Raw genomic sequence first — 13,021 nt, 5'->3', positions numbered from 1 at the left:
ATGCCGCCCTTACAGCGGAGAGAAGAAGCCGGATTTTGCTCTCCATTGCAGACACCAGATCGTAATGCACCACCTGCAAAAATGCGAAAATTTCCAAATGTAGCCCTGCCCTCTTACAGCTCTCCTGATGTTCAACTGTTGTCTCTCAAGGAGGATACTTGGCCAGCCTCATGCTTGATGTCTCCCACCTTGGCAGCTTTAAGACTTGTGGACTTCAACTCCCAGAATTCTCCACAATTCCCCAGAATGGGCTCGACGGGAGTTGAAGTCCACAGGTTGTAAAAGAGCCACAATTGCCCAGCCCTGGGCTAGGGTAGGCTAATGCCGCGTGGATGGGAGGCGGGGCAGGGCGAGGGGCGGGCGACCCAGCAATTAAGTTGTGGTTTGGAGGAATATATGGGGGAAATTATTTGGTTTATTATTATTGGTAAATATAATTAATTGATTTGTAAGAAATTGGATTGCATGGAAATAATTGGAATATTCATGTTCATATTGATTAATATACAAAAAAGATAGTTATATAACTAATTGATTTATATTAAAATGTTGAATTTGTATTAAACAACTGTATTACATAATTACATAATTAACCAATGTGAGGATGGATATAAAAATAGATGACAATGGGAAGGGGTATAATATAGAATAGAAGGGAAAAATTGAATTTGATTAAGATTAGAGATGAGGATGAAGGGTAATATTGGTTTTTTTAAAAAATAGATGAGGAATAAATATGGCAAAAAGGAAATATAGAAATTGTAAATTTAATTGAAATGACTAAATGCTGTTTAAATTTGTGAACCAGCCAAATATTCTGTTCAAAGAAAATACATTGTATGTTTGTGTGTTTCTAATTATTGCTATTTATTCATATTTGTTCTCTTTTATTCTTTAAAGTTTAACAATTCATTCTTTATCTTAATATCTTTATATTTGCTTGGGGTTGGCTTTCTTCCCTTTCATCTTTTTTATTGTACAGCAGTCTTTCTCCTCAAACCTACCACCTCTCTCTTTTCTTTCCTTCTTACTTTCTCTTCCCCCACCCTTTTTCTCCTCCCTACTTCCTCTTCCTTTCTCCTTCTCCTCCTCTCTTCCTCCCTCTCTTACCCTCACTCCTACTCTAATTTCCCTTCCTTCATCCCTCTCTATTGCTGTATCCTTTAATGCATATGGACTACTCAGAGGGCTGAAAAAGTTATTTTTGACTGGTCCTCACACTTTTGACCAGTCCTCGAACTTATGACTGTCCTCACATTTTACATTTTTGCCCTATCTTGTCATCATGGTGAAGAGAAGCAGTTGTGAAATGAGTGACATGGTTGTTAAGAATGCTGCATGGGCATAAATGTGAGGATGGTCATAAGTGTGAGGACCAGTCAAAAGTGCGAGGACCTGTCAGAAATGACTTTTTTCAGCCCTCTGGTTAGTCCTTTTGTGCATATGGACTACTCAGAGGGCTGAAAAAGTTATTTTTGACTGGTCCTCGCACTTTTGACCAGTCCTCGCACTTACGACTGTCCTCACATTTTACATTTTTGCCCTATCTTGTCATCATGGTGAAGAGAAGCAGTTGTGAAATGAGTGACATGGTTGTTAAGAATGCTGCATGGGCATAAATGTGAGGATGGTCATAAGTGTGAGGACCAGTCAAAAGTGCGAGGACCTGTCAGAAATGACTTTTTTCAGCCCTCTGGTTAGTCCTTTTGTGCATATGGACTACTCAGAGGGCTGAAAAAGTTATTTTTGACTGGTCCTCGCACTTTTGACCAGTCCTCGCACTTACGACTGTCCTCACATTTTACATTTTTGCCCTATCTTGTCATCATGGTGAAGAGAAGCAGTTGTGAAATGAGTGACATGGTTGTTAAGAATGCTGCATGGGCATAAATGTGAGGATGGTCATAAGTGTGAGGACCAGTCAAAAGTGCGAGGACCTGTCAGAAATGACTTTTTTCAGCCCTCTGGTTAGTCCTTTTGTGCATATGGACTACTCAGAGGGCTGAAAAAGTTATTTTTGACTGGTCCTCGCACTTTTGACCAGTCCTCGCACTTACGACTGTCCTCACATTTTACATTTTTGCCCTATCTTGTCATCATGGTGAAGAGAAGCAGTTGTGAAATGAGTGACATGGTTGTTAAGAATGCTGCACGGGCATAAATATGAGGATGGTCATAAGTGTGAGGACCAGTCAAAAGTGTGAGGACCTGTCAGAAATGACTTTTTTCAGCCCTCTGGTTAGTCCTTTTGTGCATATGGACTACTCGGAGGGCTGAAAAAGTTATTTTTGACTGGTCCTCGCACTTTTGACCAGTCCTCGAACTTACGACTGTCCTCACATTTTACGTTTTTGCCCTATCTTGTCACCATGGTGAAGAGAAGCAGTTGTGAAATGAGTGATATGGTTGTTAAGAATGCTGCACGGGCATAAATGTGAGGATGGTCATAAGTGTGAGGACCAGTCAAAAGTGTGAGGACCTGTCAGAAATGACTTTTCAGCCCTCTGAGTAGTCCCTATACACATAGCCATGGCCACCCGGTCACATGACCAGCTAGCCATGCCCACCCAGTCACATGGCCTCCAAGCCACACCCACACAATAAGCCACGCCCACAATGGTGTCCTTCTTACCAATGTTAAAATCTGTTCACCTTACCCTATACACATAGCCATGGCCACCTGGTCACATGACCAGCTAGCCACGCCCACCCAGTCACATGACCAGCTAGCCACGCCCACAAAATAAGCCACGCCCACAATGTCCCTCTTTACCAATGTTAAAATCTGGTCACCTTAATATACACTGGTGCAACATTAAATTTATATAGCTGTTCATCTCACCAAATGTGACTCTAGGCGGCGTACAGCAATCCAATAAAACAGTAATTTGTAACTTTATAATTTATAACTGTTCGAAACCAAGGAAATATTTTGTTCAAACTCGCTCGACAGTGATTTGCCTACATCAGCTTCGTTATACGGGCGACTGCAACGGGCGACAGGAGGAGCCGGGCACATAGCTCGGTCTCGAGGCCTGTTCCACCGCTGGCACGTACACTTACGCGCACAAACTCCTGCAGTTGTTGAAACCGTTAACGGCAACCCGTCTTAAAAGCTGATTGAACGCGCGCTCCGCTGTGGTGTTTATTCCCCCTGTTCGGACAGGACTCAAATTTTCTTTTTCCGATCCCAGCTCAGGAGAAGGAAGAATTTTTACGCTTCACCCACGTATTTTCACAGAGGAAACGGAAAGAGAACTTGAGGGATATTAAGATTTTTCAAAAGAAGGGAAGGACAGCACGAGAACAAAGAACTTGCTTCTCTCCCCCCTTCCTGCCCCACACGTGGGACGGGGGTGTGCGGAGAAGAGAATTCTCCACCCGTCGATTGCTATTGACACCGCCTCCTCTTGCCGCTGATTGGCAGATGCCCAGTCCTGCTGGGCGGAGAGGAGGAGAAACTATCCAATCCGGACGACGGCAGGTTTTCTCCAATGAGAGCGGTGGCGATTGGGCTGCCGCCGGGCTTGGAGCTCTGTTATCCGAACCTGGGAACAGGAAGACGGGGAAGAACAGAGAAGTGAACCCGACGCACCGATAGAAAGTAAAAGACAGCGCGGTGGGCGGGAAGCCCGGCAGCGGAGTAGGTGCTGCTACCAGGGAGCAGGCTAGCGAGGAAACGGGCGGCGAGCAAAGGAAAAGAAAGACACCCCCGATCAGGGGCTCCTTGTCGTGCTTAGGGGTGGGGGTTGGGGCTCATGCAAGTTAATATGGAGATTGTCTGTAGGGTGACGCGGGCGGCGCTTCCTACGAAGGGAAGAAAGAGTGGTGTCTTTGACCGCCCCCTCCCCCAGTTAAGTAGAGCTTGAATTAGAAGGGACCAGTAGGGTAAGGGGTGGGGGGCTGTGAAGATACGGCGAGTCTACAGAGAAATGAGGGTGACGGCTGTGGGAGGGCGCGTGGGAGTTATATTGAGATTAGAACGGGTTAAAAGTTAACCTATGAGAAAGGGAAGGTGTTTCGTTGGGAAGCTAAAATTGTTCAGAATTGGTGGAATTGTCATTTTCCTTCGTTGAGCACCGACCACATCACTAAAAGTTTCTAAATGCTGGGTGTCATGGATAGTACGTGGCTGTTTAGGCAATGGGGATCCAGTATAACACTTGTTTTAGGAAAAAAAATTAAAGAATTGTGAGAGAAGGTAAGGTTGAATCTCCTGTTGTAGGGTTAGTTTCCTTCATGAGAATTGAGGCACCGATGTTTTGTAAAGACGCTTTCAAATGAAAGCCAAGAGGTGTAAACTCTTGGGATGTGATGAGAGCAAATGCTGAACGAAATTTATCCTTTGTTCAAACTGTTGCTTTCCTAAGTATTTAGGGATCTGTAGACAAAATGTGACTGAACAGGCAGATGGATGAAGAGTTGGAAGCTCATCTTGAGAAGGAACAGAACAGGTTATATTTTTAGAGATGGAATGTATTTCTATCCTTCCCTACTCAAATCCAACCAAACAGAATAACAGAGTTGGAAGGGACCTTGGAGGTCTAGTCCAACCCCCTGCTTAGGCAGGAAACTCTACACCACTTCAGACAAATGGTTATCCAATATCTTCTTAAAAACGTCCAGTGTTGGAGCATTCACAACTTCTGGAGGCAAGTTGTTCCACTGATTAATTGTTCTGTCAGGAAATTTCTCCTTAGTTCTAGGTTGCTTCTCTTCTTGATTAGTTTCCACCCATTGTTTCTTGTCCTGCCGTCAGGTGCTTTGGAGAATAGCTTGACTCCCTCTTCTTTATGGCAACCCCTGAGATATTGGAACACTGCTATCATGTCTCCCCTAGTCCTTCTCTTCATTAAACTAGACATACCCAGTTCCTGCAACCGTTCTTCATATGTTTTAGCCTCCAGTCCCCTAAACATCTTTGTTGCTCTTCTCTGCACTCTTTTTAGAGTCTCCACATCCTTTTTACATTGTGGTGACCAAAACTGGATGCAGTATTCCAAGTGTGGCCTTTCCAAGGCATTATAAAGTGGTATTAACACTTCACGTGATCTTGATTGTATCCCTCTGTTTATGCAGCCTAGAACTGTGTTGGCTTTTTTGGCAGCTGCTGCACACAGCTGGCCCATATTTAAATGATTGTCCACTAGGACTCCAAGATCCCTCTCACAGTTACTATTGAGTGAGGTACCACCTATACTGTACCTGTGCATTTTGTTTTTCTTGCCTAAATGTAGAACCTTACTTTTTTCACCATTGAATTTCATTTTGTTAGATAGCGCCCAATGTTCAAGTCTCTCAAGATCCTTTTCTATCTTGAGCCTACCTTCCAGAGTGTTGGCTATTCCTGCTAGCTAGGTGTCGTCTGCAAATTTGATCAGTTCCCCATCTATACCCTTGTCCATCCCCTTGAGCCTTGGGGTACCTTACTTCCCTCCATGTAGATGCAGTTCCATTGAGGACTACAGGTTGACTGCGGTTGGTCAGCCAGTTACGAATCCATCTGGTGGTGATGCTGTCTGTTAGGGTGTGTGTAAAAAGTATTTGTTGCTTGTGCAACGAGCAGAGCAGAAACACACAGGGAAGGAGATAAACGTGCAGCTCGTGTGAGAAAAATACTTTATATACAAGATAAGAAGCAGTCTCGGTGTAGGTAAAACAGTCCAAGGTCATAAACAGTAATATCAGTCCAGTAAGTATCTTCCCTTACCAAAGCAAACAGACTTTAGTAACTCTCGGTATACAGTACCATATAACAATCCAGTCTAACACCAATCAGCAGAAAGACGCAGGAAGGAACAGGAACAATCAGGAACAAAGAACGCTTCTCTGTGCTGCTTATTTATGCACTGTAGCCTAATTACAGGGTTCAGCAAACCCTGATTACGTGGCTCAGTTGTTTCTTAAAGAAACAGATATATTGCCTGACCAACAAGTTAGGAGTAAGCTACAAGCTGAACCTAACACTGTCTAACCCACATTTTTCTACTTTATCTAGTAGTAGGTTATGGTCTACTTTATCGAATGCCTTACTGAAGTCCAAGTAAATTATATCGACAGTGTTCCTCTGGTCCACTAATTTTGTCACTTTGTCAAAGAATGCAATAAGATTAGTCTGGCATGATCTGCCAACCATCTTCCGGGCTTATTGGCATTTTCAAAGTAATTTTGTTTAGTTGCTCTAATTTTTTGTGCTACTTCTTCTTGGGTTATTAATTGTAATTTGTGTTTAATTAACTCTTTTTCTACTTTGATTTCTTGGTTTTGGGGTTCTTTCTGTAATTTAGATTCTGCTTTTTCTAATTTTCCTTGGAGCTCTGCAAGTTGATTCTTTTTATTTCTATTTTTCCTTATTGTGTATGCTATCGATAAACCTCTTATATAAGCTTTCGTTGTATCCCATAAGTTTTGAGTTGTAGTTTCTTCATTCCAATTTTCTTTTAAAAACAGGCCTAATTCTTTTTTTGAGTATTGAATAAAATTCTTCTCTTTCACTATCCTTTGGTTCATGGTCCATCTTCCTCTCCTCCTGACTTCTCCTTTCCAACTGATTTTTAATGGATTGTGGTCTGCCCAGGAATTGGCTTCAATTTCTATTTCCGCAATGTCTTTCCCTGTTTCTGGCAGGGCTGTGGAGTCGGGAGATAAATGTTCCGACTTCGACTCCTCAGTTTTTTGTACTTCCGACTCCGACTCCCCGACTCCGACTCCTCTGTATTAATATCATTAATACAGTCATTAATTATAACTTTTTGTGAATTGGGACATTTAAACTTGCTTTTTTTTAATTCCAATCTAAATTTAGTAGGAGTCAGAGTCGGTGCATTGTTTGCCGACTCCGACTCCAGGTACCCAAAATTTACTCCGACTCCGACTCCTCGACTCTGACTCCAACTCCGACTCCACAGCACTGGTTTCTGGGTCCATCTACGCCATATCTATCCTTGACCATGATTTTTGGGGGTTAGAGAAGAAGGTATATTGCTTTTTTGGGGGGTTAATTTCTCTCCATGTATCTTTTAAGTTAAATTCCTGGGCCAATTCAAAAAATGTGGGTGGTAATATTTTCCTTTCAAGATTTTTCTTTTTTCCAGTTTTGTAGTCTTTTTTAGGGTCTGCCACCGCATTGAAGTCACCTAATATGCATAAGTTATCTACTTCTAATTCTATTAGTTTTTTGTGTAACTTATTATAGTATTCTCTCTGATGTATGTTGGGTGCATAAATGACTACAAGTAATATTCTTTTTTGTTTTATTGAGATTTCAATCATTAGTGTCCTTCCCTCATCATCTGCATACATTTGTTTGGGATTTAACCTTTCCTTTATATAAACTGCTATCCCTCTTTTTTTTGTTACTACCAATGCTACAAATAATTTCCCTAGTTTGGGGGCTTCCAAAAAACCACTTTTCCCTTTTGGAATGTGCACTTCTTGTATGTGCATTCCCTTTTGGAATGTGCACTTCTTGTATCCATGTTCAATTTTTGGAGTTTAGTAATTGTCTTTGTTTTATTGGTGCATTCAATCCATTTATGTTGATTGATATTAAATTCACCTCCTCCTCCATTAAATTACTTATTTGTCCTTCCTACTTCCCTTTTTTGTGTTACTCCCCTCTGCTGTCTTGTTCTTACCCCCTCTCTGTATTGGTTTCCGGTCTCTAACTGCTCTTCCGATCCTCGTTTTGATTCGTTTTCTTCTTGACTTTTGGATTCTAATTCCTCTCTACTTTCTAATTCTTCTCCAAAGTTTTGTTCACTAAATTCTTGAGCCTTTTCTACCATATCTATTCTATTTTTTTTGTCTTCCCAGGTTATTAACATGCCGTCTGGTATTAACCATTGACCAATCATAGAATCATGTTCCAATGGTTAATACCCTCTTTCCACTTGTTATACTTGTCCTTTTTGTCTTTCAGTTTATCAGAGTGTCAGGTTCCGTAAAGTATGGAAAAAAAACCCTCAGCACGCAAAAGCAATAACCAAGTTTGTTTATCCTGATATCGGTACTAACTGACTACCTTAAAGTGTTACAGAAAGGAATCTTTGTTGGAGCTGACGCTCCATGCTCCCCATCACCCTTTAAGCAGCATACAACTCCACCCCAGTGCAACCACTCAATTATCCAATTAACCTGTATCCTCCCTCCCCAATCCATTGCAAGCCGCTCCAGTTCTGCACTGCTCTGTCTTTCCTTAAAGTGATGGATGGTGAGAAACTGCTTCAGTGCATGCCCTGAAGTCATCTAGCATACAGCTGGGGAGTCGAAGTGAGAGGCATGCCTTGGGACTGACATCCCAGCAGAGCAGGCACACAGGAAGGGTTGCCGCCGAAAGCATGCAGCAGCGGAACGGCGATCCCCACACGAATGGTGGCCCCAAGTACTATCGCAGGGCTGGGGCTGACATGCAGCTCCCTCTATCATGGAGACAGTGTCTAAAATATAGGAACAATAGTGAGCGATTTAAGATGATAGAGGCCCCGGCTTGTCTGGATACTGATGGTGGTACTTGGCAACGAGCCGTGGGGCAGTTACATCACCCTCCCGAACCCACAAAGCCTCGGACCAGGGATACCCTTTCCACAAAATGAGGTATTGTAGGACCCCCCTATACAGTCTGGTGTCTAATATTTCTTCTACCTCATATTGTAGGCCACCGTCCACAGGAGGCAGTGGTACATCTGAGACCTCTCTCATCTGAGCTGATTTTACAGGTCTCAGCAGGCTACAATGGAAAACAGGATGGGTTTTCCCTAATAATCAGGGTAGCCGTAGCCTGACAGTTACTGGATTTATAATCTGTTCAATGGTAAATGGGCCAATATATTTGGGTCCCAGTTTCTTACTGAGAAGGCCTAAATTCAAGTATTTGGTCAATAGGTAGACCCTCTGACCAAATTGGAAGGGTGGATGAGGTTGTCGTTTCCTATCCACTTGTTGCTTATATTTTCTAGCAGACCATTGGAGTGCTTCCTGTACAATCGGCCAGACACTCTGGGTTTGCTCCACCCACTTTTGAATTCCCACATCTGTAGGAACCACCCAGGGACATTCGGGTATCAGAATTGGGGTGACACTGGCGCCGGTGATGGCGTCTGCCGCAGAATGCTGCAATGGTAGTCTGCTGAGAGTGAAGAGGAGAAGCTGAGGTGAGGAGGCCTGGACTTATAGATCGGCAGAGGAGGAGATGTTACCCTCCTCTGGGGATACTGTTTCCCCCCCTCCCTCTCCCCGCCTCCCCCCCTCCTTTATGGGGGGAGGGGTTTACGAACTGCTACACTGTGGACACTTTGGACCCCCCCCACCATGTTCCACTCACGCCCTCGCTGGTAGGAGAGACTGAGCACCATTTGAAAGAACTGAGGGATTTTCTGTATCCCAACGGAGAGGATAGAACACTGTTCCCGTTAACTTTTTGTAATGGGACCGGCCGTCGTGAGAGAATGGTTGGCTATTAGCCTCCGTTGGAGAAAAAGAACATTGGACCTCCCTGTCGTGAGAGGACAGTGGAGTCCAGCTCTATAAATGGATATTTTATGACCTTTATGTTCAGTTATCCCTTTGGACTATGATAGACTCCCGGACTGGCCTTCCTTTCCCATCTTTGGTTTGGTTGATGCTCCAAAAAGCCGACCCTCTCGCAGGCCTGGCCCTCCACGTTATCGAGGGCCTATCTTGATGACGGGCTCTGGAACCCCGAGAGATGGCATGCAGCGAAGAGGGGGTTGAGGGGTTTTTTAGCCAAATTTTTAAGGAAAATTTTAAGGGGACCCGGGAGGGAGGGAGGGGGTTGTAAAAGCGGACCTGGGGGGGGTCCAGATAACGACTGAGCGGGATGATGGGTCGATTAGTTGCGGCAGGGGGGTCGTGAAAGGAAATTTAACCGGGGAGCAGGGGGACGACAGGAAGGGCTGTGAAATTGAAATAATTAGTGGGAGGGGCAGGTATGACGGGCGCAGGGGGTCATATCAAGTGTCGGGGGCTTCCGGTTTGACTTCCGTCGCCACGAGACGGTCCTTTGAGACCGCCAGCCCCGTCGCTCGTAAAGAGCCGCCTTTACATCTGAAAGGCGGCTCGAAAAACTCCATTTCCATAAGGAAATGTGAGATAGAGCAGGTGAGGGCAGGTAGAGCCCTCTGCGAAGTCCCCAGAGTTTTTCCTTTACTCTTGGGGACGAAGCAGGATGAGGCTCCCTATTTCCCTCGCTGCTGCTCCGGGCTTCGGGAGACCTCTGCTTCTTGCAGAGCCAGGCGACGAGATCAAGCCTTTCAATGAAAACAACAGATTGCTTAATTAAAGAGGATGAGATCTGGACTTGGGACCCTAAATTGCAAGTATTTTTAATGATTTTATAAGCGTTTCTAAGCAAAGGAAAAAAAAAAGCTTAAAATGGCGACTGCTGAGGCTTGAGAAGCAGCCGAAAGTGAAAGTCCTTCCGTAACAAGATACAAAGTAGTGGAGCAAACAGTGCTGACTAGAATAGAGAAAAGAAAAAATACCTTGCAAGATCGACAAGGCCTATAGAGTAAACTCTTGGATTGCAAAGCAAAGGCAATTGCCCAGAGATGTGGTGATTTATTTTACAGATAAAGAAATAAGAAATGATAGTGTGCAAAAATCTTTTAATTCTACTCTACAATTGTATGGAAGAAAGATCTGGATATATAAAGAGTTGCCGCCCAAGATATTAAAAGATAGAAAGAAATTCGGATTTTTGGTGGCTGAGCTAAACAAACAAAACATCTCATTCAGGTGGGATGTCCCAGTTGGCATAATATTGAGATATCAAGGAGAAAGATATCAACTAAATTCTGTTGAAAAAGCGGAAGAATTTTACTATAAGGTTCTTAAAATGGGTTCAACATCTTCATGTATAATACATGAGTGGAATAAAGAAAAGCAAAATCAACAAGAGATAGAAACTCAGGATAAGCAGAAAGAGATGGAAGTAATGGAAAAACAACAAGTTACAGAGGATTTTGTAGATGAGCAGCTTCTGGATTCTCCTTCAGAGGTTACAGCTGGACTATTTATAAATACAAGAGAGGCGGCTTTGGATTCTAATGTGATGATTCATCAAGTTACAGACCAGCATAGAAATCAATCAGTTGACATACAACTTAAAGAAAAGAAACCAGAATGGAGACTTAAGCCACAAAAGCAAAACCAACAAGATCAAGTTATAGATCAGCATGAAAACCAAATAGTTGATACACAATTTATAGAAAGGAAATCAGGATGGAGATCTAACCCACAAAAGGTCAAGAAAAGAAGAAGCAGGTCTTACAAAAACAAAATTTTTTAAACTAAACAACAGTGCAATGCCAGTTATCTAAGAGATGATTGAATACATGACAAGATAGCTGAGGCAAAGTATTGATTTATATTATCCTGAGGACAGTGACAGACCTCTGCAGTGCTGTACTTTTGGGATGTGAAAAGGGCCTTAAACTGAATGGATTGGAATTATCTATTTTGGATTCTTTGATAAAGTATTACGTTTATGTTGAGCTACAACGCAAGAGAGTTATGGGATTGGGGCACGCAGAAGATCTGGTTGTTACCCTATTACGGTGTTGGAATTAATAATTTAGATGAAAGACACTACTATAGACACTATATGGAATACAAATATAAAGTCACTCGGGTGGTTGTTTTTTATATATCAAGTCATCTATTGTTGATGGGGGCAGATGGTAATTGAAGATACTGAACATACTGTTGGAATTAGGATGTGATGTTACCCTAATATGGGTGATGGAGTTAACAATCCAGCTGAAAGACACTACAGAAGATATTATATGGATTACAAGTTTAAAGTCATTTGAGGATTTTATTTATATAAGGGAATACTTCTTAGTGGTGTGGGCAGAAGAATAAAGAGATCAAGAATTATTATGTATGGTAGTTCTGTAGGAATGTGGGTGGAGATAGGCTAGTTTATTGATTGTTTAGTTGAAGAAAAGGGATATTATGTTTAGATATGAATATATGTAAAAGATTTGAGTTAAGAGATATATCTATGGGGGTGGAGGAAATGGGCAGACTGAGTTGAATATATGTTAAATTAGGATTTATTATATAGTTTTATAGTGGAAGGTCGCTTTGAAATGTTATATTAATATACAAAAAAGAGATTTGATTTAAGAGATATATGTATGGGGGAGGAGTAAAAGAGTAGATCATGAGTAGAAATTGATAAATTGGATATAATAATATTACTATGCTAAATTAGGAGTTATTATATAACGTTATAGTAGAATGTTATTCCGAAATGTATAGTATAAGGGGATATAATAACATTATTAGAAAGAAAGGGTCAGTATATGGGGGATGGAGCAAGGGGATGGTAAAGTATTATATAATCTGTTATGAATTTGGGTTGTACCCTGAAGAAGCCACGGGGGGAGGGGAGGGTGAGGGGGGGTTAGGGAGGAGGGGGGGAAAAGGGGGAAAAATTTGTATTTGAAAAACTTTCAATAATAATAATAAAAAATAAAAATAAAAAAAAAGTGTCGGGGGTGCGCATGCGCTGTCTCCGAGCGATTGCGCACTCCGGCCCCCAATGCGTGACTCGTGTCCTGGGTTGTGTAGAGTCTCAGGCCCAGGGTCCGCGGCTGATGTTGTGTAATGCCAGGTCGGTGGTTAATAAAGCCCCCCTCATTTGTGATCTTATTTTGGAGGGGGGTGCAGACCTGGCAGGTATTACGGAGACCTGGTTGGGCCAGGAGGGGGGGGTCCCCCTTGTCGAGATGTGCCCGCCAGGTTTCCGTGCATTTCATCAGCCAAGGGCTCAGGGGAGGGGTGGGGGAGTGGCGGTGATTATTAGGGAAAGTCTTTGTCCGAGGGAGACCACTGTTCCTCAGATAGCCGGATGTGAGTCCCTTTGTGTGAAGTGGGGCCGTGGGGTGCAGATGGGTTTGCTGACTATGTACCTGGCTCCCTGCCACGTGGCAGCGACCCTGCCCGAGCTACTCGACGTCATTGCCGGGGTGGCGGTTGATACCCCCAGACTTAT

The 13,021-nt window shown here is 43.0% G+C and overlaps 1 protein-coding gene across 1 annotated transcript in view; it reads left to right on the top strand.

Annotated features, from left to right (window-relative positions):
- The first annotated feature begins 3,541 nt into the window (after window positions 1–3,541).
- EZH2 (enhancer of zeste 2 polycomb repressive complex 2 subunit) overlaps window positions 3,542–13,021 on the top strand; it is a 480,973-nt gene continuing 471,493 nt past the window's right edge. Inside the window, exon 1 of the mRNA XM_070944564.1 lies at window positions 3,542–3,604. The gene's annotated coding sequence lies outside the window, so the exon portion shown is untranslated. The remainder of the gene's footprint in view (window positions 3,605–13,021) is intronic.

This window comes from Pituophis catenifer, unplaced genomic scaffold (assembly GCF_029215685.1).
Source record: "Pituophis catenifer annectens isolate HBS135680 unplaced genomic scaffold, rPitCat1.0.hap2 SCAF_5, whole genome shotgun sequence".
NCBI classification, from domain to species: Eukaryota; Metazoa; Chordata; class Lepidosauria; order Squamata; family Colubridae; genus Pituophis; species Pituophis catenifer.
The sequence above is the reverse complement of the archived record's forward strand: the minus strand, read 5'-3'. Positions and strand labels throughout refer to the sequence as shown.